The 24,081-nt window shown below is 35.3% G+C and overlaps 1 protein-coding gene and 1 pseudogene across 1 annotated transcript in view; one reads left to right on the top strand and one right to left on the bottom strand.

Annotated features, from left to right (window-relative positions):
• The window catches only part of DPYD (dihydropyrimidine dehydrogenase), a 1,126,518-nt gene that overhangs the window by 121,930 nt on the left and 980,507 nt on the right, over positions 1–24,081 (top strand). The gene's annotated exons all lie outside the window — the stretch shown is intronic.
• On the bottom strand, positions 5,081–6,228 carry LOC138142320 (protein TEX261 pseudogene; annotated as a pseudogene).

Below are 24,081 nucleotides of genomic sequence, written 5' to 3'. Positions count from 1 at the left end.
AGTATCTAAGCTCTTAAGAAAGTGACATATAATCAACCTCTTTTAAAAAACTCATTATCACACTCAAGTGTTTGGCTTCTAAGGATGGCACGCTAATGAATGCTGAGTGTATGCTTTCCATATTGATCTACTTATTACTGATATTTAAAATTTTAGTACTGATAATCACTTATTATTCTGGGAAATCTGAATTATTTAATCAGTAGAAAACTTTTGAAATAACTGTCTGGTGTTTTATAAACCAGAAACAAAATTATAATAGGAGTTTAAACTGTAATATATTGCTGCAAGGATAATTATTAAGGGAAAACACAGCTGACATTTCCTGATTTATGCACACAATCAGAGATGGAGTCCAAGGACTGTGACATAATTATCTTCATGCTAACAATTTTTGTAAATCTCTTGACAGAATTTTAGCTAATTTTAAAATGCCTTCTGAAGATTAGCACTTAAAATTGTTGGGGAAAATAGCACAATTTATTAGCAAGGGTATAATTGTAAACCTTCCAAAGACTCATTGTGAATATCATTGAGACAGTCACTCCTGCTTTACCAGCTGGTATATAAGACACCAGTTTATGGAGTCTTGAAACAACAGAGAGTGGAATCTAATTAAAGAGGATTACATGCCAAAGAAAAATGATTAAAAACAAGACTAATAGACAATTGTTACGAATTTAGAAGCTTCTGCCAACTTCTCTTTTTGCTACAGATTTATGTAAGGAACTGTCAAGTAAAAGCCTTTATTCATCTAAAACTAAGAGGATATTAGAGGACGTTTGTCATGGTTCAAAACTGATGACTTTTCTATATTTAAATTATAACACAAGAAATTAAATGGTTGTATTGATCTTCTTTCACATATTTTAAAAGGTTATCCACTACTACAGAAAAGAATATTTATAATTCTTTTGACTTTGGTTACTTGGAATTCAGTAAAGAATGTGTGGGAATTGAGGTTTTATTTAGCTATGCAAAGGGATACCCTATACTTTTTTGCCCCTCTAAGAACCAAAATTTGATCATGAAACTAGGTAGTGTGTACTAAGTCCTTCAGTTTATTTATACATTAAAAAATTTTAGATTATGAAATGATTGACTATATATATACAAATTATTTTCCTTATTTCTAATGACCCATTTTATTTTAAAATATTTTTTTTTCCAAACAAAAGTGTAGTCTGTTAAAAATAATAGGTGTTGGGGGCGGCCAGGAGGCACAGTGAGTAAGATCACCAGCCCCAGAATCGGGAGAACCTGGGATCGGTTCCAGGCTCAGATACTTAACACCCACACAAAAATAACTGGCCATGTAACCTTGAGCAAGTTACTTAACCCCAATTGCTTTAAAAAATAAACAAAATAAAAATAATAGGTGACCATCTTTTTGCAGAGAAAAAATATAAAACACATATTTATTTTCCTCAAAAATACTATTTAGTTCTCAGCTTTTTACATATTATGACATGGAAACATACCTAAAATAGCCATTATTTTAGGAAAAGTTTTATATTGTACTATGCACTCATACTAACCATACCTGTCTTTATAGATTTTTAAGCACATTATCCATAAATACAAAAAAAATCTATTATTAAAGATCATAAAAAAGAGCTTTAGGGTATATTGATTAGTAGAAGAAAATGCATTGATTGACTTGTTGGATATCAGTTAATGAGGTTTTTTTTTTAAGCTAAACTCATTATCTTTCTCTAAAACTAGCTCCTTTTTTCTGGCTTCTTTATTTCTATTTATGACCCTGACTTATTCACAGTCCCCCAGGCATGAAATTGTAGAGTAATCTACCCTTCACCCATAATAGCCCAATGCTCCCCAACTTAGCCCAGTGCTTTTTTTGCTATGCAAACTCCTTCCTTGTCCCTTCTGGCTCAGTGTGGGCCCCCTCAAAGAAGCTATCTAATACCAGTATGAGGATAGGAACTATTGTTATAGCTTTGCAGGTGCCATTGAGAAAATACCTTCGCCCAACATATATCCACTCACATCTGCCATATTGTCTTTGGTCATGGAAGTAATCCTTCTGAAGGCAGAGTCTACATTCCTGCGGGAAGGTAGGGGGAGTGCGCAGGGGTATCCAGTGAATAAGCACTAGGAGCTCCTAACATTTTTTCCCCTTTTTTGATAGAACATTGAGCTGTACAAGTAGGGATGATATGTAATTAACATCTTGAATCTCATACTGTTTTCCTCCATACCTCCATTCTCAAACCTCTTATGAATTTCCTTATTTCTTCTGAGGACGCAGTAATCTTTTACTTGCTCAGTTATTCAGCCTTATTCTTAATTTACTGTCTTTGCTTTCTTTCGCTCTACAAGCTGTTGCCAAATCTTGTGTATCCTATGTCAGAATCTATTATATAGGTCCCATTTTTTTCCTACTCATAAAGTTCAGGCAGGCCTTTCTAACCTCTATTCTAGGCTGTTGTGATAATTTCCTAATTAGTGTCTCATCTTCAAGCCTCTCCTAATCCTAAGTCTCTTCATCACAGGTACCAGTGATTATCTCAAAGTGCAAGCGTGTCCTCCCTCCCTCAGTTCCTTATTATTCTTTTTTTTTGGAGGGCATTTGGGGTTAAATGACTTGCCCAAAGTCCCACAGCTTGTAAATGTGTCAAGTGTCTGAGGCCACATTTGAACTCAGGTCCTTCTGACTCCAAGCCTGGTGCTCTATTCACTGTGCCACCTGGCCGCCCCAGTTCCTTATTATTCTTACAATAAAAATGAGAACCCTGGATATTATAGTAATGCTAGTAATGCTTATCTTCTAACCAGAGCTCTAAAGTCTGATGAATCTGGATGATTGCGCTTTAGTGGAAAGTGTTGTTGTATGATATGGGAGAGTGGAATGTGGTTGATACTGCTGAGCTTTGACTCAGGGAGTCACTCACTGTTACAAAAGGAAGTGGATCTGCTACCTTTTGTCAAAAAATGTATGTTATAGATATAGAGATAGAAATGTGAATGTATATGGTTCATAAAGGCACATAATTAGAGACTTTCAAAGTACTTGCATAAAATAGATGTTTTGAAATATTTGTTGAATGGCAAGCATGTGCATTCAACCTTTAAAACCTGCAATCACCAAGTAAAATTCTCCAAAAGGAGCTCCACTCCACTTGATTTCTTTTTCCTTATATTGCTGTTTTATTTTTATATTTTATATAATAGTTATATTTTCCCTTGAAAGCTGCTCTTAATGTTCATTTCAATATTGTTATCTATCTATCTATCTATCTATCTATCTATCTATCTATCTATCTATCTATCTATCTATCTATCTATTTATCTGTGTCTATATATGTATCTATCTATCTGTCTGCCATCTGTAGTGTGTATGGGGCAGTGGGGTAGAGATGGGAGGGATGTGTGATTTAACCCTGAATCTGTGTCTTTTCAGACATGTCACCTTGGTAAATTGTGAACCTCTGTCATCACTATAGCATTAGATAAAGTTGTAAGGGTTTTAAATAATTTGAATTCGAAAATAATACATATTTATTTTTCTCTGAATTTCTTAGTACCAAAGATGAATGGTTTTTGAATTGATCTATAGCTATTAGAGTTATTATAATATATTAAGGAGTTACTAAGTGGACATGCCAGTCTTTCTGTGGTGGTACAAAAATAATTAAAATAGATGAAGTACTCTTATGGGGTATTCAGGGAGGACTAGCCCCTCTTGTGGTCACACCCTATTAAAACCATCTTGAAGACGGCTAAAACCAGGTTGCACAGATATGACAGGCTTCAAGTATATCATTGAGTTAGGGGAATGTCTATACCAATCATATGATGGCTTCCCCTGGTGGAATGTGCAGATGACTACAATTTGTTCTAATGGCCACAAAGGAAACTGAAACAGGTGTTGTAAGAGTGTTAGATCTTGGTTAGACATCAGATACCATGGTCATTCACTACATCCAGTGATGTTGCCGGTTGTCTTGATTTTTGTCTTGTCACTGGATTTCAGTGGCTGTAGAAGAAAGAGTGAGGCTGATGATTTAAACCAATTCACAGGCAAGTCAAGACACCACCTCAACCTCATTAGTCCTCTTCAAAAATTAAGAATGAACAACAATTGGTTGTTCACTGGTGTAAATGGGAAAACCCAATACATAGTTGTGGAGACATAATTTACACAAAAGTGAGTGGATAGCATTCTCATAGTTTAAATTATCACAAGACATATAGTTAAAAAATTTTCTGGTCCCTTTGGCAGCCCTTTTTACCTTGCATCTCATCTGGCTTAATCTGGCAGGGCAATAATAGAAATGTTTGTATATCTAACTGTGGCACTAAAATTCATTTGTGATTTACCAAGAAAAACTTAGGAGAAAATCTAGGAGTTGACTTTCACTGTGAAGGATTTCAAGAGTCTTTCTCTCTCTCTGTCTCTGTCTGTCACAGACTCACTCACATACACACACACATGCACACGTATACACCCCTTTCTTGAAATAGGATGAGTAAGATTTCTATTATTTCTCCTCTTTGGTGCAAACTTTGATTCTACCTTCAAATAGGGATTGAACCTTTAGTCTTTCTGTTAACTATTCATCTGAATATTTAAAAAAAGAAGAACAAAACCTTCCTAACAACTATAACTGTCCAAAAGTAGAGTGGATTTGTCTTGGGAGTAAGCACAATTTTCATTGATAGAGGATAAGTGGATGACCCCTGACTGTGGGGACAGCTTACTTAGGTGTAGGTAAATGATTTCTGAAGGTCCCTCTAATCCTTTGATTCTATGTTTTCAATACAGTCTAAAAGAAGAAAACTACAATTACTCTCAACTAAGCCAATGTTTTATTGTACAAAATGCATTAGGAATTGCTGTAATTTATGACACTGAGTGTTGTGAACAAGAATTTGTAAAATTTAAACAAATATTAGATTCAGATAATTTTTTTTTCCTTTTTAGAAAATCCTTTGATATATACCAAGCAAATAAATGTTCTGCTTGAATTCCTGTTTTTGTATTGAAAAGAGCAGAAATGAGGACAACTGTTCCTAGAGTTGTGGTTAGGTGACTTCTTTGTGACTTTATACAAGTCAGTTATCTTATCTTTTTTTTTTTTAAGGAAAAAATGCTACCTAGAATCTTTATTCAAATGGGTATTTGTATTTTGACAGAAATCACAGTTTGATTCAACACCAAAAACCTATTTCCTTTAGAAATGCACTGTGATTGCTCCACCCTCAGGGTCCTCTATGGAGAGGAGCCCATCTCTTTCTGCCTTTCCCATGGCAGAGCCCAGTACTTTGGGACTGGTGGACTAGAAAGGGAATGTGCCTCAACATTCCCATTACAGGTCTCAGGAGGAAGGAACCGAGGGGCAATTTTTGGTCTCCTGGCCTGAAGGCTGCCCAAAGTCCAAAGATGGGCAGCCCTCCCTAGACACCTAGCTCTGGATTCCTCCAGAAGCAACGTCCAGGTTACATCACATGGCCTTCAGCTTTATCTGGTCCTAACCAAGACTCTTCAGGAGTTTGGGGATACGGGGGAGAGGGCCAGGGTGGGAGTAGAGTCCCCCCACAGATGTCCATGACAATGGAAGATCCAATTCCAGGCTCCCTGCCCTGGCTCCCTCCTCTTCACCCCTGGGCCCCCTCCCCAAGTGGTCAGTAAATCTTATGATGGCTGGGCAAGATAGCCTCTTTGATGAAGGAGGAGACAAGCAGGATTCCAGAACGTTTACCTCATTTGCCTTTGGTGAAGTAGTTGGAGACCACATCATCTCCAGGCTGTATGGTGGAGGGCAGGACATTCTCCCCAGCAGACAGTGACACAAAGAATGCAGAAGGGATTAGCCAGAGGCAGAATGTGAAATAGGCCAGAACCTCTGAGAAGGGATAATATTCCTCTGCAAAATACTGGAACTCTAAGTAGTGATTGACCACCACCAACACACAAGAAAGGATGAAGTTGGGCGAGGTCAGCATGATGAAAGGGAAAGTCTGAAGGAGGCCAAAGTAGACAAGGTTGGTGAAGAGGCCAGTGCCAATCAGGAAGCTGGGGAAATGCTCAAAGACGTACAGGCCGACCTGTATGTCTGTGGAAAACCAGATCATGTATTTGATGATGCGACTGGTGGCCACTGTGTACTCTTCTATCAGCTCAGCCAAGTAGTAGAGTCCGGCTGCGATGGCCAGGGTGACGAAGGCCACCTGGATGAGCAGCGACAGTCAGCTCAGTACGTACATTGAAACACATGGCTCGCCCACCGCCTCTCCGGCCTCCACCCAGGCCTCCCTCCTTGGGCCCGGGGACACGGAGCCCCCGCCACCGCTGCCCTTCAGTTATCTTTTCTAGTCCTCAATTTCTTCATCTGTAAGCTGAGAGGGGTATCAAAGATCTCTCAATTTCTAGAATACTACAGTTCTATTCTGTGAATTAAATTCTTAAATACAGAGTACTTAGAAGCTCCATGAAAGAAGATAAAGGTCAGAAAGAGTATTTCTTATGAAATATGATATTACCTTGAAAAAATGGGAAAAGGCTAAAATGAAAATAGGAAAAAGTCAATTGACAATTGTTACTTTTCTCCCTAAATAGATACTCTTTTATTTTAGGGTCCCTTTTCCATAGGTCTTGGGACAAAAGATGGATTTTGAGCCAGCTACATATTTTACTTTTAATATTGATATAGAAATGATTTTCAAATGAGTATTTATCTGTTCATTTTTGCTGACGTAGATGGTAGAATTATTAGGTGTCACATCTGGGTTGGTGGAGCAATATTGGCTTTTATGTTCTTTTTTTTTCTAGAGAAATGGTTAAAATATCATTTAACTATTGCCATGTAAGCGAGTTTAAATATCTTATGATTTTGTGGTTGTTACTGTTGTTAAATGTATAACCAGCATAACATTCACTATAGACTAATAATCTAGGAATGCATTTCATATGTTCATCAAAAATAATAAAAACCATCTGCTTTCCACAAGGACATTTATGTGTATATTTCTCTGTGATTCTTTTGGAAGTATCCTAGACAGAGACTGATTGTAGGCTGGCCATCATTAGTGAAATGACATTAGTTGAATATGATTATGTCTTAATGTTCCCTGAAAGGATTTGACTAGTTAAGACATACAAAAGGGTAATGCAATTATATATTGAAATATGATTCTCCTGATTAGAATTTGAACCACTCTATTGGTTTTAGATACTCACCCTGACTTTAAAGCAGATTTAGTTGCTTGAACCATTTCATCCTTTAGAAGAACCTGAAGCTTAGCACTTCTTTAATTTTGTTTAAAGCACAAACACACAGAAGCATATGCACACACCTCCAACGTTTACATGTTTTGTATGTAAAATTATTGAAATTTTTTTAATTTCAGAAAAAAATTCATTTTACCATTGCTATCCCCTGATGATAGTAGAGTTGCTAATGTTAAACTCCCTTCATTTGCTGTCAACAAATGTTAGACCTGGAAGTATTTATCATAGTGGTTTATATATTTGTATATTGCATTGTAAGGAATGACAGGTAGTGTAGTTGAATGGATAAAATGCTGGACTTGGAGTCAGGAGAACTGGGGATAAACTTCTACTTCCAGCACTCATTGGGTATGTAAGCAGGGCTGTGCTGGTAGGTGTTTAACCAGCTACCCAAAATAAAGTATGCATGACAAACTTTTAAGTATAATTTGCATTATTAACATTTTCTCCATCATTTTCTTTTTTCTCCTTTTTTGTAGTTTATAATTTTTAGCTTACATAATTCATTTACACAAGATTTTGAGTTACAACTTTTCTCCCCATTTTTCCCCTACACACCACCCAAAACAGCGATCCCACTGAATATTCCCTCCCCCAATCTGCTTCTCCTATATCTTTCCCCATTCCCCCTCTGACTTTCCAGTAGGGCATGGTAGATATTTATGCCCCAGTGCTTGTATATATTATTTTCCAGTTATATGTAAAATAATAATATATATTTTAAACATTTGATTTTAAACCTTTGAATTCCAGATTCTTTCCCTACCTTCCTCATCATACACCCTTACTGGGAAGATAAGCAGCTCAGTATAGGTTGTACATGTGTAGCTATGCAAAATATTTCCATAGTAGATATATTGTAAAAGACTGATTATATGTCCCTCCATACCATCCCACCCGCAGCCACTTGTTCTATTCTCTGCTTTGATCCTGTCCCTTTTCAAAAGTGGGTGCTTCCAACTTCTTTCTCCCCCCTAGCCTGCCTTCCCTTCCATCATCCCCCCTCTCATTCTCTTCCCCCCTACTCTCCTGTAGGGTGAAATACCTTATTTAGTGTGTATGTCATTCTCTCCCCAAGCCATATTTATTGAAAATAAGGTTGACTCATTCCCTTTTGCCTTTCTGTTCTTTCCCTCCATTGTAATAGTTTTCCCTTGCCTCTTCTGTATGAGATAATTTACCCCATCATATCTCTCCCCATCTCCTCTCATTATATTCCTCTTTCACCTCTCAATTTCACCTTTTAAGTATCATCCCTTCCTATTCAACTGGTCCTGTGCCCTCTGTCTATGTAAACCTGTACACATATGTACACACACTCACATATGTATTCATACACCCATATGCCCTCCTATATAGACATATATGTATACACACAAAAACATATATATATATATATATATACACATTTCTATTCCCTTCAACTATTATCATACTGAGAAAAGTTTCATAAGTTACAATTATCATTTTTCCCTGTAGGAATGTAAGTAGTTCAGTTGAACTTTACTTTGGTAAGTTCCTTATGATTTCTTTTCCCTGTTTACCTTCTCATGCTTCTCTTGCTTCTTGTGTCTGAATGTCAAATTTTCTATTCAACTCTGTTTTTTTTATCAGGAATGCTTGATAGTCCTCTATTCCATTGAATTACCATATTTCCCCCTGATTCAATGATACTCAGTTTTGCTGGGTAGGTGATTCTTGGTTTTGATACCAGCTCCTTTGACCTCTGGAATATCATATTCCAAGCCCTTTGATACCTCACTGTAGAAGCTGCCACATCCTGTGTTATCCTGATTGTGTTTCCACAGTATTCAAATTGTTTCTTCTTGGCTGCTTGTAATATTTTCTCCTTGATCTGGGACCTCCAGAACCTGCCTATAATATTCCTAGGAGTTTTCTCTTTGGGATCTTTTTCAGGAGGTGATCGGTGGATTCTTTCAACCTCTGTTTTGCCCTCTGGTTCTAAAACATCAGGGCAGTTTTCCTTGAGAATTTCTTGGAGGATGATTTCTAGGTTCTTTTTTGATCATGTCTTTCAGGTAGAACACTACTTTTAAAATTATCTCTCCTGGATCTATTTTCCAGGTCAATGGTTTTTCCAATGAGATATTTCATATTGCCTTCTATTTTTTAATTTGTTTGGATCTGTTTAATAGTATCTTATTTTCTCATAAAGTCACAAGCTTCCATTTGCTCCAATCTAATTCTGAAGGAATGATTCTCTTCAGTGAGCTTCTAAGATTCTTTTTCCATCTGGCAAATTTGGATTTTTAAGGGATTCTTCTCCACATTGGCTTTTTGAGCTTCTTTTGCCATTTGAGCTAGTCTATTTTTAAGGTGTTATTTTCTTCAGTCAGGTTGTTGACTCTCATTTTATAATTTTCTTGCATCATCCTCATTTCTCTTCCTAATTTTTCTTCCACTTTTCTTATTTGGTTTTCAAAATCCTTCTTAAGCTCCTTCATGGCTTATAAGCAGCTTATTCTTTTCTTGGAAGTCTCTGGTGCAGGAGTTCTGACTTCACTATCTTCCTCCTGTTCCATGCTGTGATCCTTTTTGTCCCCAAAAAAGGAATCCAGAGTCAGACCACTGTGCTTCCCTTGTTTGCTCATGTTGCCACTCAGTTACTTGAATTTTGAGATTTTTGCCACAGTAGAACTCTGCTACCAGAGAGGGGAACTTTGTACTAATCACTGGGGTTTTCTCAGCTGCTGTGGCTATTAGTTGGGTGCCTTCTGTGAAGCTTCCACATACTCTGGCACACTGGTCACGCACCCCAAGACCTCCACCCTAGACAACAATCCAGATCCAAGCATGTTGAAGCAAGAGTGATTACCCCTCAGACTAGTTGCTTGGTCCCCCTACAATCTGCAGGACAGGAGCTCTGAAGCAGCCACGTGGTGGTGGCTGCCTGGCCTCAGAGCCTCAGCTACTTCTCCCTCCAGGGGGTAAGGACCTGATTGCACTTCCGAGCTCCTGGTACACAAAGTCCACATTGTAGTGACCTCTCACTTTGTCCTTAGCATCTATGGGTCGATAATTCTAGAAACCACCACAGCTGCTGGTGATCTGAAGTCCTTCCAGCCAGAGGCTGGTTGTGGCTACCCTGAGGCTAAAGTCTCGGGCTCATGTGGGGCTGGGCTCCGCTCCCAACAGTCTGTGCTCGCTGCTTCCTGCCAACCTGTCAGACCGTCTTCAGGAAGAGGTTAGTTTATCTTGGTTATTTTGTGGGTTCTGTAGCTCCAAAGTTTGTTCAGAGTCACCTTTTAAATGAATTGGAGGAGGTGGAAGTGGGAGCCCTGTGCAAGTTCCTGTTTCTACTCTGACATCTTGACTCTGCCCCCTCTTCATCACTTTCTTAAGTCTAGACAATTACTAAAACAATAAATCAATCGATGATTTGTAGAGTTTGTAAATTCTATGGTCTAACTGTTTATGCTGAAAATGTAACATTAGCTGGTACAAGATGGCCCCAGATCTTCCCACTTCCCCCAACTCAGACCATGGCTAAATAAATTAAACTGCCAGAACATAAGACAGTGCACAAATTATGTTGTAGATGGGCTTTAGTCTATACCAGTGGGGAAATCATACTTTTACAACTCAGCTCCACCAAATTCCCTTACACCTAGAAGGAGATATCCAAGGACCTTGAACCCATAGTCGTAGACATAATGATACCCTCAGACTACCAGCCATTTCCTAGCTTGACTCTTACAGCCACAACTAAAGAAGAACTGAAAAAGCAAGTTTTTACCACCAAAGTCCGTATCACTGGGTAATGGTTCAAAATCAGGTATGGTTTTATCAGTAGGAACAAACATTAAAGAAGATGCATTACCATCTGTGTGCTTTGTTACCTATGCCTTAATGATCATGCGGCCTTAACATCTGACCCCAGTTTGTACATACATACATGTACGTATATACATTTATCTCTATCTGTCTATATATCTGCCTTTTAGAATGTGAACTTGAGAGGAGAGAATATATTACTTCCCTCTTTGTATTTCCCATGCTTCGCACAGAACTTTGGGGTATAATAAGCGATACATTATTATCATTGATTCATGATACTGTTGCCCCTACTCCCCCTTTTAGTAATGGGAAGACAGGGTCTCAAACAGATTAAGTGACTGATTACTAAGAAGTTGCAGTGTCAAGACATGAACCCAGGTGTTCTTCCTCCAGGTCCACTATAACAGAATATCTAGTGTGCGAGAAATAACTAGATACAAATACACCTTAGGCACATTTATCTCTTATTGACTCCTGTCCATCCAGTTTTGTGCTAATGCTCCCCTCAGCCTGTTATGGTATACCCATTGTCAAAGGAAATCCTGTAGACACTGCTTCCCATGAAAGAATTAAGCTTTTCATCTCCAGTGGGTAATTGATGGAGGGTTAGAAAGGCAAGTTGCCTCTATCTGTTCTGCTTTCTTAGGTACCCTTTATTTTGACTATAAAATTACAGAAGAAGATAGAAGAGAACAGAGACAGGGAATAAAATTAAAAAAAAAAAGAAATTAAAGAAAATCAGCAGGTTTTGCCATACCAAATTATTAATTGTTAATATTCCACAAGTCAATTGATTGGGTGCTGTCAAAGAATGTATGTCATATGTCATATACCATACCAATCAATCTACCAAAAATTATTTTACAGAGCTATAAAAAAATGGTAACAAAATTCATCTGGAAGAACAAAAGGTACAGAATATCAAGGGAATTAATGAAAAGAAATGCTAGGGAAGGTGGCCTAGCCATACCAGATTTTAATCTGTATTATAAAGCAGCAGTCATCAAAACTACTTGGTACTGACTGAGGAATAGAGTAGTGGATCAATGGAATAGATTAGCTATGCAAGACACAGCAGTTAATGACTACAGTAACCTATTATTTGATAAATCCATTATTTGAATAACTCCAGCTTCTGGGCTAAGAACTCACTATGGCAAAAACTACTGGGAAAACTGGAAAATAGAATGGGAGAAACTGGTCATAGACCAATATCTTACACTGTATACCAAAATCAAGTCTAAATGGGTACACAATCTAGTTATAAAGGCTGATACTGTAAGCAGTCTGGGAGAGCAAGGAATAGTTTACCTCTCAGATTTATGGTGAAGGGAAGATTTTATGAATGAACAAGAGTTAGAGAGCATTATTAAATTCAAAATGGATAATTTTGAACACATTAAATTTAAAAGTTTTTTGTACAAGTAAAGTCAATGTAACCAAGATTAGTAGGGAAGTGGAAAATTGGGGAGTTTTACAACCAGTGTCTCTGATAAAGGCCTCATTTCTAAAATATACAGAGGACTGCATCAAATCTATAAGAATACAACTCATTCCCCTGTTGATAAATGGTCAGAGGATATGAATAGGCAGTTTTCAGAGGAAGAAATTAGATATCTATAAGCATCCGAAAAATGCTCTAAATAACTATTGATTAGAGAAATGAAAATCAAAACAACTTTGGGGTACCACAACTCACTGGCCAGACAAAACAGGTAAATGATAAATGCTGGAGAGGATATGGAAAAATTGTAACACTCTTTGTTGATGGAGTTGTGAACTTATCTAACCATTCTGGAGAGCAATCTGGAACTATGCTCAAAGAGCTATAAAAAATGTGCATACCCTTTGACTCAGCAATACCGCTTCTAGTGTTGTATGCCAAAGAGATCATAGAAGTGGGAAAGGGACCTCTATGTACAAAAATATTTATAGCAGCTCTTTTTGTGGTGGCAAAGAATTGGAAATCAAGGGGGTACCTACCTTCAAGTGAGGAATGGCTAAACAAATTGTGGTATATGAATCTAATGGATACTATTGTGCTATAAGAAATGAAGAGCAGATGGACTTCATAATAACCTGGAGAGATTTATATAAACTCATGATGAGTGAGGAGAGCAGAACCAGGAGAACTTTATACATAATTATGGACACAATGTATGTGTGACAAATAACTTCTATAGACTAGCCCCTCTCAGCAATATGAGTTTAGAAGACAACCACAAAAGACTCATGATGGAAAGAGATATCCACATCCAGAGAAAGAGCTAAAGAGTCTGAATGCAGATTGAAGCAAACTACTTGCTCTCTCTCTTTTGTGTTTTGTTTTGTCTCTTCTTTCTCACTGTTCACTCCATTGGTTATAATCCTTCTTTACAACTTGACTAATATTTAATGTGAAGGTGTTTGTAGAACCTATATTTGATTGCATGCAACCATGGTGGAGGGGGGAGAAGAGAGGGAGAGGGAGAAAATTTGGAACTCAAGGATTGTGGAACTGAATGATGTAAACTAAAAGTAAATAAATAATAAAAACAACCATATTCCCATATTAGCCATGTTGTTAAAGAAAACACAGATCTTATAAATAAATAAAACCAGGAAAAATAAAGTCAGAAATATATGCTTTAGTCTGCAAAAATAATTTAAAAATTACAACATGAAAAAAAAGGAAAGTATGTCATGTAAACACAGGTGTTGATATTTTCAACTCATGACACAAAGCCATCAAAGGAACACAATTATTGGAAACCCCCATTTCTCTGGATTAATTGTTTTCATAAAAAGATGAAGTCCGGTCTAGTTTCTCTTGTGAATAGACCAAAGTTGTGCTGAATTGGTATTTTGCCTGCACATAATGAGCCATAGCTAGGACTGGGTTGTGTCAAAGAAGCAGATTGAAAAAAGAGTCAAATTAAGATACATTTTTAAGATTAGACTGGAAAAAGATTTTATGTGGGGGGGGGGGCAGTGGAGAAGGATGAGAACTTTTAGTAACTGATCCAGTGTTCTTGCTAGGCAGCTAGGTGACTTAGTGCTGAACTTGGTCCCAGCCTGGTTTCAAATCCTTCATCAGATGCTTGTTTGACTGTGTGACTCTGGGCAAGTTACTTAATTTCTTTTATTCCCAGTTTTCTCCTTCATAAAATGGGAAATAGCAGGTCCTACCTCAGAGTGTTCTGAGGATCAAATAAAAATAATGTAAAGTGCTTTGCCAAACTTTGTTGTATAAATACAAGTTAGCAAACATCACCTTCATTCCCATCCTTATTATTATCTTTATTATTGTATAATTATGAGAAATGACTGGAGCATGAACCGAAGAGCAAATCAGAGAGAGGCTCCATTGACATTGCCACACATTGAATCCTAAGACATTTGCTAAAATGTGGGGATTTATTTTTTAGTGGCAATTCTGTCACGAAACTTATTTCAGGCTATGTCAGCTGTTTTACTCTCATTTGCAAATATATCTTTCTTCTTCCCCCTCTTCCAAAAATGATGGAAAAAGGCCTTCAGTGATTTGTATTAGAGATCTAAATGAATAACAAATAAAATCATAACATTTTCTTATTAGTACTTGAAAAAAGAAGAACAGGCACTCAGATAAAATCCATCTATTTTCTTGGTGTAACTGACAAGAGAGAAGTGAAGATGACTTTTATTAAATTAGCCATGGTAGCAATTAGCAATGTAGTTGAAGAGGAAAAAGTCTAGTATGATGGTTTCTCAGTCTGTTTTGAATTGTAAAATTGAAGTTTTTTTTCAATCAATTTTAGTATTTAGATTATAGACCTAATTATTTCATATTTAAGAAATTAGGTCCTAATGCATAAATATGAATGTAGTCTTCAACAGAAAATATATTTTAGAATATGATCATTTTTCAATATTTTGGATAAAATTGTGATATTAAAACTGGCCTTTTGAATATATGTATGTATTTATATAACATACATCCATACTTATACATATATAATCAATTATTTTTGGTTCAGCAGAATATCTTTTATGAAGCTCCACAGTTTCCTCAGGGACTTATTTAATTTTTCTTTTATTAATAAAAGCTAAAAATAAGGGTTTTATTTATCAACATCTGAGAAGGTATATATTTTTTCTCTTTTTAAAATTCTTGCTCTGTTTCACATAACTTAAATACATTATAGTAAAGAATCTCAGAAAGCAGTCTTATTTAAAATAAAATACTATACTTTGTGGGTTCTTATTTTAAAATAAAACAATTGATTACTTTAAAAATACACCCTATTTTCCTTTTGAAACTCTAACAACTCATGAGTGAAAAGCAAAATGTTCTGGTTTGTTTTTTTTTTCTTCATTTTTTGACATATCAGAAACTCTTGAAATCTTTTTTTCTATTGCCGCTACACAGTAATTAAAGTTTTATATAAACGAAGGATGCTGGGGAGTACTTTACATTTTAATATGTTTATATATTTGTAGACTTATTGATTGATAATTTATAGGTGAAGTTATAAATGGATTATGGTATATTTGATTATTTGATTGAGATACTGGGAGGCTTAGTGGTCTTCCCCATCAATCAGCAGCAAATGGTCTGTAAATGACTGCCTTTAGGGGTAACTCAACAGCCATGCTAGAAGAATGAAAAGCAACTGGCACAGAATTTATGTAACTGGAAGACAGATTTATTTTTTGGAAATTTTAGAGTGTAAGGCAGCTTGTTCTTGGTCTTCAATAGGCAGCAGCATACCTACTGAGTGCTTTTAACTGGGTTGTGTTCCTTTTTTCCTGTTGCAGGGGACCAGTTTTTCTTAGGACTTTCTTGTAAAATGCTGACATATAATGCCACTTTGTTATTTACTCATATACAGGGAGGAATTTTGCTACCTCCTGTGCCTATGAGGTTCCTACAAGTTTTCCCCACTGTGAAGACTTATATACCATAGAAGTGATAGAGTCAGAGTCCAAATTTAAATTTTAACTTTATAATAGTCCCGGAGCCTAGATCTATGAAAACATTACCTTTCCATGGGCCTCACAATGTCTCTGTCAGATTCAATTCATGTATAGTAATTTCAATACTCCTGACGTTATTTTTACTAGAACTTTCCACACTTTTATGTTCGATCATTGCTACCTGCCCTTCTTTCCATTCATTCATTAATTCATTTAATCAATTAATTCAAAGTCCATTGATTGATCTTTTTATTCATTTGTTTCTAATATCTTTGTGTATATGTGCTCATTGCTTTGGGGAGACAGAGCTGCAGTATATATTTAGATAACTGAAGAACCTATCACTTATGCTACCATAGAAAACTTGTAATTAATTTTCTTTTTTTTTTTCCTTTTGGAGGGCAATTAGGGTTAAGTAACTTGCCCAAAGTTTCACAGCTATTTGTGTGTGTGTGTGTGTGTGTGTGTGTGTGTGTGTGTGTGTGTGTGTGTGTGTTGAGTGTCTGAGGCCAGAATCAAACTGCGGTCCTCCTGACTCCAGAGTCAGTGCTTTTACTCAATACGCCACCTAGCCATCCCCCTGTAATTCATTTTCAAAGTCCATTAATTTTTTTTTTTTATCCAAGGAGTCTGTATATACTCTGATGATTATAACACTTTCCAAATCCAGTCCCTTGATCTCCTCACTTAAGCAAATCTCAGCATATAATACTACTCTTTCCTCTGCCTATTCTCTTTCCTTGACACCTGATACTTATATCTATATTATTTTTTGAATATAGCATAGTATATATCTTTCTAGAATAATATTCAAGGTTTAGGTTTCATTAAACCAAATCTCACTGATGCTTATTGAAGTCAAATATGCCTCTTTACATGAGGATCTCAGGTTTATCTTGTTGATTAATTATTTTGTGAATATTTGTTTAGATATTAGATCATAAGGGTGTAGATTTAGAGCTAAAAAGGACCTTAAAGGCCTGATTGAGCCCCCAATTTACAGATGAGGTAACTGAGCTCAAGAGGAAATTTAGGTGACTTGTTTAGGTTTTAATCAGCTACATGTCATAATCTACATAATTAGATTTTTCATACTTTTATATTTTTATTTGTATTTATATTATTTAATCATGTTTTCTTGTGTTGTTATGGGTCCCATTTAAGAGATTTTGCAGTGTTCTGAAATTTGATGCTATTAGCACTGTGTTTTCTGGAAAGATGAACATTTGGAGAATTTCACTGTCAATAGGAAATCCATTTTTATTCTGAACTGGATATAATGCATGATAGTTGGAAATACCCCTGGAAATGATGTCTTCTTATTTTAGGCCACCACTGATATTAAGTATCAGAGGATGACAAAACCAAACTCTTTATATTAACATCTTTCAAGGAACAATGCAGTTTCTTGGAGGGCAGTTTGGTATGAAGGATAGAGCCTTGAACTTTGAGTAATGGCAGCGCGAGTTGAAATACTGTTGTAGACAATCACTATATGACTGGGTAAATCACTTAATTTCAGTAAGTTTCAGTTTAGTAATGGAATAATAAGATCATCTACCTCACAGAGGCATATGAGGATTGTTAGTTATTATTATTAATTTCAAATAAAGCATTAAAAATATTTAACAAATGTTATATCTTATTTTCTCTGTACCTTTTAGTCAATTATGAGAAAATCATTAATAAAGCCAAACTCTCCTATTTCTTGCATCTAATATGTGTTCAATACTCATATAGCTCATTCTCATGAAGATTTTAAAGAAATGAGAAAGCCAGCATATGAAATGATAGTAAAACATTGCATTTGTAAATATTGTAAGTACTACCTACATTTATAAATAATACCAATATTTTACTTATTTTCCCCAATAATAATAAACTTCATTTTTCTCAAACATTTAGAATCTATTACTACTTCATGATATTTGGTGGCATCTGGAATTAGTAGATTCTTTCATGTCCTCAAAAGTATGTAAACTCAGCACATAACTTTTCTGTTTTTTTTTTTAACCTGGTTTTGTCTAACTACTCTTTCCAACATATTAGAAAATGGAGTATGTCAGATAACATATGGGGTAATTGCACTGTCTTTAAGTGTGAAAACAACTTGTTATAGGAATCCTGATAGATCCCCCCACACACACTTTTGTCTGCTTGTTGTCCATTTAGTTTCATCCTTACATATACTTGAAATAATCTGGCTTAATTGGATTTCAAGCCAAATGTTCTATAAATTTATTTTTCCTTTACTATTCCTAATTATTTTATGAAGTGACACAGCTTCATAAAAAAAAAAAAAGAAAAGAAAACAAGAAAACAATTCAGTTTTTTACTCTAAACTGATATTGCACTTGACTGCCACATCTCTCTGCTTGTAAAAAGATCAAGTGTTTGCTGGAATTCATGTTTGATAGTCTCCTTTCATCTTCTCATTATAATAATTGATTTTCATTAGTAAAAATTCCATAGAAAATGATAATCGTTTGTTTCTGTGTTCTTTAATAACATTTCTAATTTTCTAACTCTTAATTTCAGGTTTAGGGTTTCAAATCCTGTATTTGGTGCATCCAGATTATATAGGACAAGTGGATGTGATTTTAATTAGATTATTAAAAAATAAAAACAACTTTCCTAACTATTTGAAAAGGACAATGAAAACAAATAAGAGTTTTGAGGACATGTTTTGAACCTTGGCAGTTTTAATTTTCTTTATTCAAATATGTAATTGTAAAATCTCTCCCTCTGGCTGCCAAAGGATGATAGCTCCAAAAAAAAAAAAAAAAAAGAAAAGAAAACAAGAATAACAAAAAACAAAACACTTCAGTAAACCTTTCTAACATACCTGCCAATTCAAATGTTGCATGTAGGATAACCTTCTTCGAGTTTCCCACATTTGAAAAGAGAATCATGTATGTTAGTGTATCTTCTAGCTTGAACATTAAAGTTTCACAATAACTGAATCCATTTCAATATTTTTGCTTCTTTCCAACAGTTAAGTATAGAAATAAATTGATTTATGTTCATTTTTTTAGTGCTTTAGGATTACTTTATTGACTTTTTAATCTTTTGAAAGTTGTCTCTTAGCCTAACAAATTTGTTTTGTTTAAATGTCATAGAGTATTAGGATAGTTTATTTTTTATTGGGTCAAACTGGATGGTCCCTGGGGTTTCTTTCAGTTCTGATATTCTTTACTTCCATGGTGCTTCCATAATAGTTAATATGCTGTAGATTTTATATATTATACCTCTATATAATGTCTACACAGAGAAGATATGAAATACCATATAATCCATCACAATTGAAACTTTAGACCTTCATTCAACCCTTAGGGAATCATTTGGCAGAAGGCCACCAAAGCTACTTCTTTTTGATGCTTAGTTTCCAGTTTCTACTGTAATTGCTGCCAAAAACTCAACACTTGGGAGTTTAATTGCTCATTATATTTGTCACTGCAGAGTCAGAGACCCAAATAAAGACTGTTTCATACAAAATATTTATGGACATTAATTTGGCACATGTATGTATATGTTCATATATACATGCATGTTTAAGTATATTGTGTTTTTATTTTCTTGAAGCCTGGATATATTATGAATTATGATAGTCACTTTTCTTTATACATTTTTGTTGATACTCATTATAAACATTAACAAATTTAGCATTCTTGGAAAGGAATTTGATAACCACGGTTTGATGAATAGAATTTCCCTCTGTGTCTGTCACCATCATTGAAGTGCAAAGATGAAAGAGGTATATTAAAGTGCTCTTTAAATGCTTTCCTTTGGATCATACTAAAAGGAACTGGCAGGTGAAAGAGGAATGTGCCTTTAGCAAACTAAGAAATCTGTGATTATGCCTATTTCTTCCTAAATCTGTACTATCATTTTTATGTTATAAAATTTTCATATATAATTGGGTAAATATTTTGAAACCTAAATCTATAGATTTATTCATTTGTAATTCTGGAGTGTCTCATGGCAAAATATAAAGAGAAATTAGTTCTAAGTCAGATTGATAGGATCATAAATTTAGAATTAGTAGAAACCTCTACTGTATCTTGATTTTTTGTACTAATTATTTTTGTAACCAGGACACAACGAATGACTTTATGTGGGCCTCAGTTTCCTTATCTGCAAATTGATTTTTATTGGAAAAAAGACCTCAGAAACCCCTCCTAGTTTAAACAGCATGATTTTATAGTATAAATTTATATAACTTTTGGGTAGCCTCTAGCATAGTTTTTACATGTTACCTTATTTGAGTAATGTTTTAAAGGCCCCTAAGCTCCTTGAAGGCAAGAACTATTTCCTATCTTGTCATTGTATCCCTAATACTCACTATGGTGCTTTGCATAAAGGGCATGCTAAAGAAATGTATTTGGTGACTCGAATTAAATTAAATCCTCTTCATTGCTTAATTTATAGAAAGATTACATTACAACCCTTGTTTCTAATTCTCAAAGCCTAGTCCTTCATACTCCTGCAGTCTAGCTTCTATCCCCATAATTCTTCAAAAATTATGTGCTCCAAAATCACCAATGACATCTTAATGACAAAATCCACTGACATTTCTTTTGGCCTTTTTTTGTTATATTTAACCCTGTCAATGATCCCCTTTTGATACTCCTCCTTCCCATTGTTCCATGATAATTTTCTCTTCTGGTTTTCTTACCAATCTAATCATGTCCATTTAAGTATCCTTTACTTCACTTCAATTCATAGAAAAATGAATTTTGCATTCGGAAAAGACCTTACTGTCTATTCTAATCCATACTTGAAAATTTTGGTAAATTGTAACATATAAGAATTTCTCCTCCTCTTCTTTTCATAGTTGAGTGTCTGTTGCCTCCCCCTTCTCTCTCTAATTTTCTCTAGACAGTTTCATTCATATTTATAATGCTAATTATTACCTCCATGTAAATACCTGAGTAGTGAGAGAATACAGAACTCGGAGTCACAAAGACACAGGTTTGAATCCTGGCACATACACTTAGAAGCTATGTGACCCTGGCAAATCACTTACTATCTACGCCTAAATCTCTTCATTTGTAAATGGTTTCATTCAGTTGCCTCTAAGTTTCCTTTCACCTCAAAGCCTGTGGTCCTAAGATCCTTCCAAATTTAATTTGGAATTAACTTTGGTAAGGATGCTAAGATGATGAGCACCCAATAGGATATTAAAGAGTTTTGAAAGATTTGAAAAAATTCCCACAGTCTTTCCCTCAGATTCAGTCCAACATCTCCAAATGCATGTTATTTTGTCACCTGGCACCTCATACTCATACATAGAATCACTGTACTCCAGAAATAACCAATCTGAAATCATAACCGAATAAAAATCCCTTCTTTACTAAGTAATACCTGGAAACTGTCATCCAAGCAAATCTACTTCCTTCTGAGGCATCCAGTCCAATTTTAAATATTTCCATGGCTAGGAAAAATTTCCTTATTGGAAAAAACCAACCCTAAACTTGCCTCTCTACAACTTCTAGCTGTAGCTCCTAGTTCCTCCCCTCCTGATCCAGGAGTAGGGGAATCATGTGACAGCCCTTCAAATAATTTAGGGCATCTAACATGTCATTCCCTTCTCCCCTCCAAGTTCTCTATTCTCCAGTGTCTTTCAAAACTCTTTAATATCCTATTGGGTGCTCATCATCTCAGCATCCTTCCCAAAATATAGTGCTCAGAAGTGAACAATATATTTTGTGTGTGGTCTGTTTATGATAGAGTATCGTAGAGTTCTCCATATCCTTAGTGATGGATGTTATGCCTCATTAGTTTTAGTTAGGGTTTTTTTTTGGGTGGGGGAATGGGGAATCATAATGCAGTATTGATTCACATTGAGTTCACAGTCTGTGCTGTCAAGCAACATCTCCCATATCTCATATTTGTGAAATTGAACTGAATTAAAAACTGCTGTGGCAGCCTCCTGATGACAGAAGGAATTCTTATTCCCTTCCATTATCATGGAGCTTTTGGTTTCAATGAGTGGAAAAGTGTGGAGTTGAGTGACCCAGAAGAATAAAGGTAGCTACCAGAAATTCCTCTGGTTGTCCTCTCTGGTGAAACTTTTAAAGTGGATGAACAGCAATTATTTTTGACCTTTATCTTTTTTGGATTCTGAATGGGGATGTGACAGATTTGGAGAAGATAACAATAAGGAACAGAACTGTGAGCATAACTTGAAGGAGTGAGTATGTGTTTTCTGTGGCCAACATATTGAAGTATTGTGTAAGTGGCCAAAGAGGAGTTCAGTACAAAGTCTCCTTGTAAGCATTACCTTTGCCAGTCTTAGCTCTAGGTGAAGCACAGCATCTGTTCTCTCTTTGATCTTGAGACCAAGCGGGTAAATTAGCCTTTAGAAACTTCTTTCACTACTTCTAGGTCTGTATCCCAAAGAGATCATAAAAATAGGAGAAGGACCCTCATGTACAAACTGTTTGTAATAGGTATTTTTTTGTGGTGTCCAAGAACTGGAAATTGAGGGAATGTCCATCTACTGGGTCATGAATGAACAAATTGTGATATATGAATGTAATGGAATACTGTTGTGCTATATGACATGATGGGCAGGTGGACTTCAGAAAAACCTGGAAAGACTTATATGAACTGATTCTGAGTGAAGTGCACAGAACCAGGAGAATATTGTACACAGTAACATCCACATTGTGGTATGACTAACTTTGATAGATTTAGCTCTTCTCAGCAATGTAAGAATCTAAGACAACTCCAAAAGACTCATGATGGAAGATACTATCCACATCCAGAGAAAGAACTTTGGAGTCTGAATGCAGATGGAAGCAGACTATTTGCTCTCTTTTTTGTTGTTTTGTTTTGTTTTGTTTCTTCTTTCTTGTGGTTCCTCCTGTTGGCTCTAATTCTTCATGACATGACTAATGTGAAAATATGTTTAATATGAATGTATAAGTAGAGCCTATATCAGATTGCATGCCATCTTGGGGAGGAAAGAAGGGAAGAAGGAGGAGAAAATTTAAAACTCAAAATCTTATGGAAGTCAATGTTGAAAACCAAAAAGAAATTAATTAAATAAAAAATAAAAACAACCAAGCCAAAAAAAAAAAAAAAAAAAAAATAAAAAAAAAAAAAAAAAAAACCAAGCAAAAAAAAAAAAAAAAAGAAAACTTTAAATGAGTTACAGGAAGAAGTATTCAGCAAACCTTTATTCATGAGGGATATCAACTTTCCTCTTTCAGAGCTAGATCTATCTAACCATAACATAAATAAGAAAGAAGTTGAGCCAATGAATAGAATTTTAGAAAGCTTAAATATGATAGATCTATGGAGAACATTTAATGGGAATAGAAAGTATACTTTTTCCTCACTATCATATAGCACCTTCATAAAAATTGACAGTGTCTGAATGTGTAAAATTGTCACAACCAAGTGCATGCAGAAAAGCAGAAATATTAAATGTAACATTTTCAGACATTAATGCAATAAGAATTATATTCTGTAAAGGACAGTGGAAGCAAAGATTAAAATGAATTGTAAATCAAATAATCTAATCCTAAAGAAAGAGTATATCAAAGAACAAATCATAGAAACAATAATTTCATTAAAGAGAATAAGAATGAGACAATGTACCAAAATTTGTGGGATTCAGCTAAAGTAGTATTAAGGGGAAAATTTATATTTTTAAAGGTATACACAATAAAAAGGAGAAAGAAAAGATCAATAAATTGGCATGCAACTAAAAAAAACTAGAAAAGGAGCAAATTAAAAATCCCCAGGTAAACACCGAAATGGAAACTCTGAAAGTAGAAAAAAGAGATTAACAAAGTTGAAAGTAAAAATAAAACCCAAAAAACATTGAAATCATAAACAAAACTAGGATCTGGTTTTATGAAAAATAAAATATATAAACCATTGATCAAAAAAAGAAAACAAAATTTCTGGTATCAAAAATTAAAATATTGAATACACCACTATTGAAAATGACAATAAAGCAATAATTATTATTTTTTGCTTTTTGTAGGGCGATTTGGGGTTAAGTGATTTGCCCAAGTCACACAGTGTCTGTGCGTGTGTGTGTGTGTGTGTGTGTGTGTGTGTGTGTGTGTGTGTGTGTG

This window comes from Petaurus breviceps, unplaced genomic scaffold (genome assembly GCF_028583685.1).
Source record: "Petaurus breviceps papuanus isolate PSGF00001 unplaced genomic scaffold, PetGlider_PUasm1.0 90564, whole genome shotgun sequence".
Taxonomy (NCBI): Eukaryota; Metazoa; Chordata; class Mammalia; order Diprotodontia; family Petauridae; genus Petaurus; species Petaurus breviceps.
This window is presented reverse-complemented; position numbering and strand designations above follow the sequence as displayed.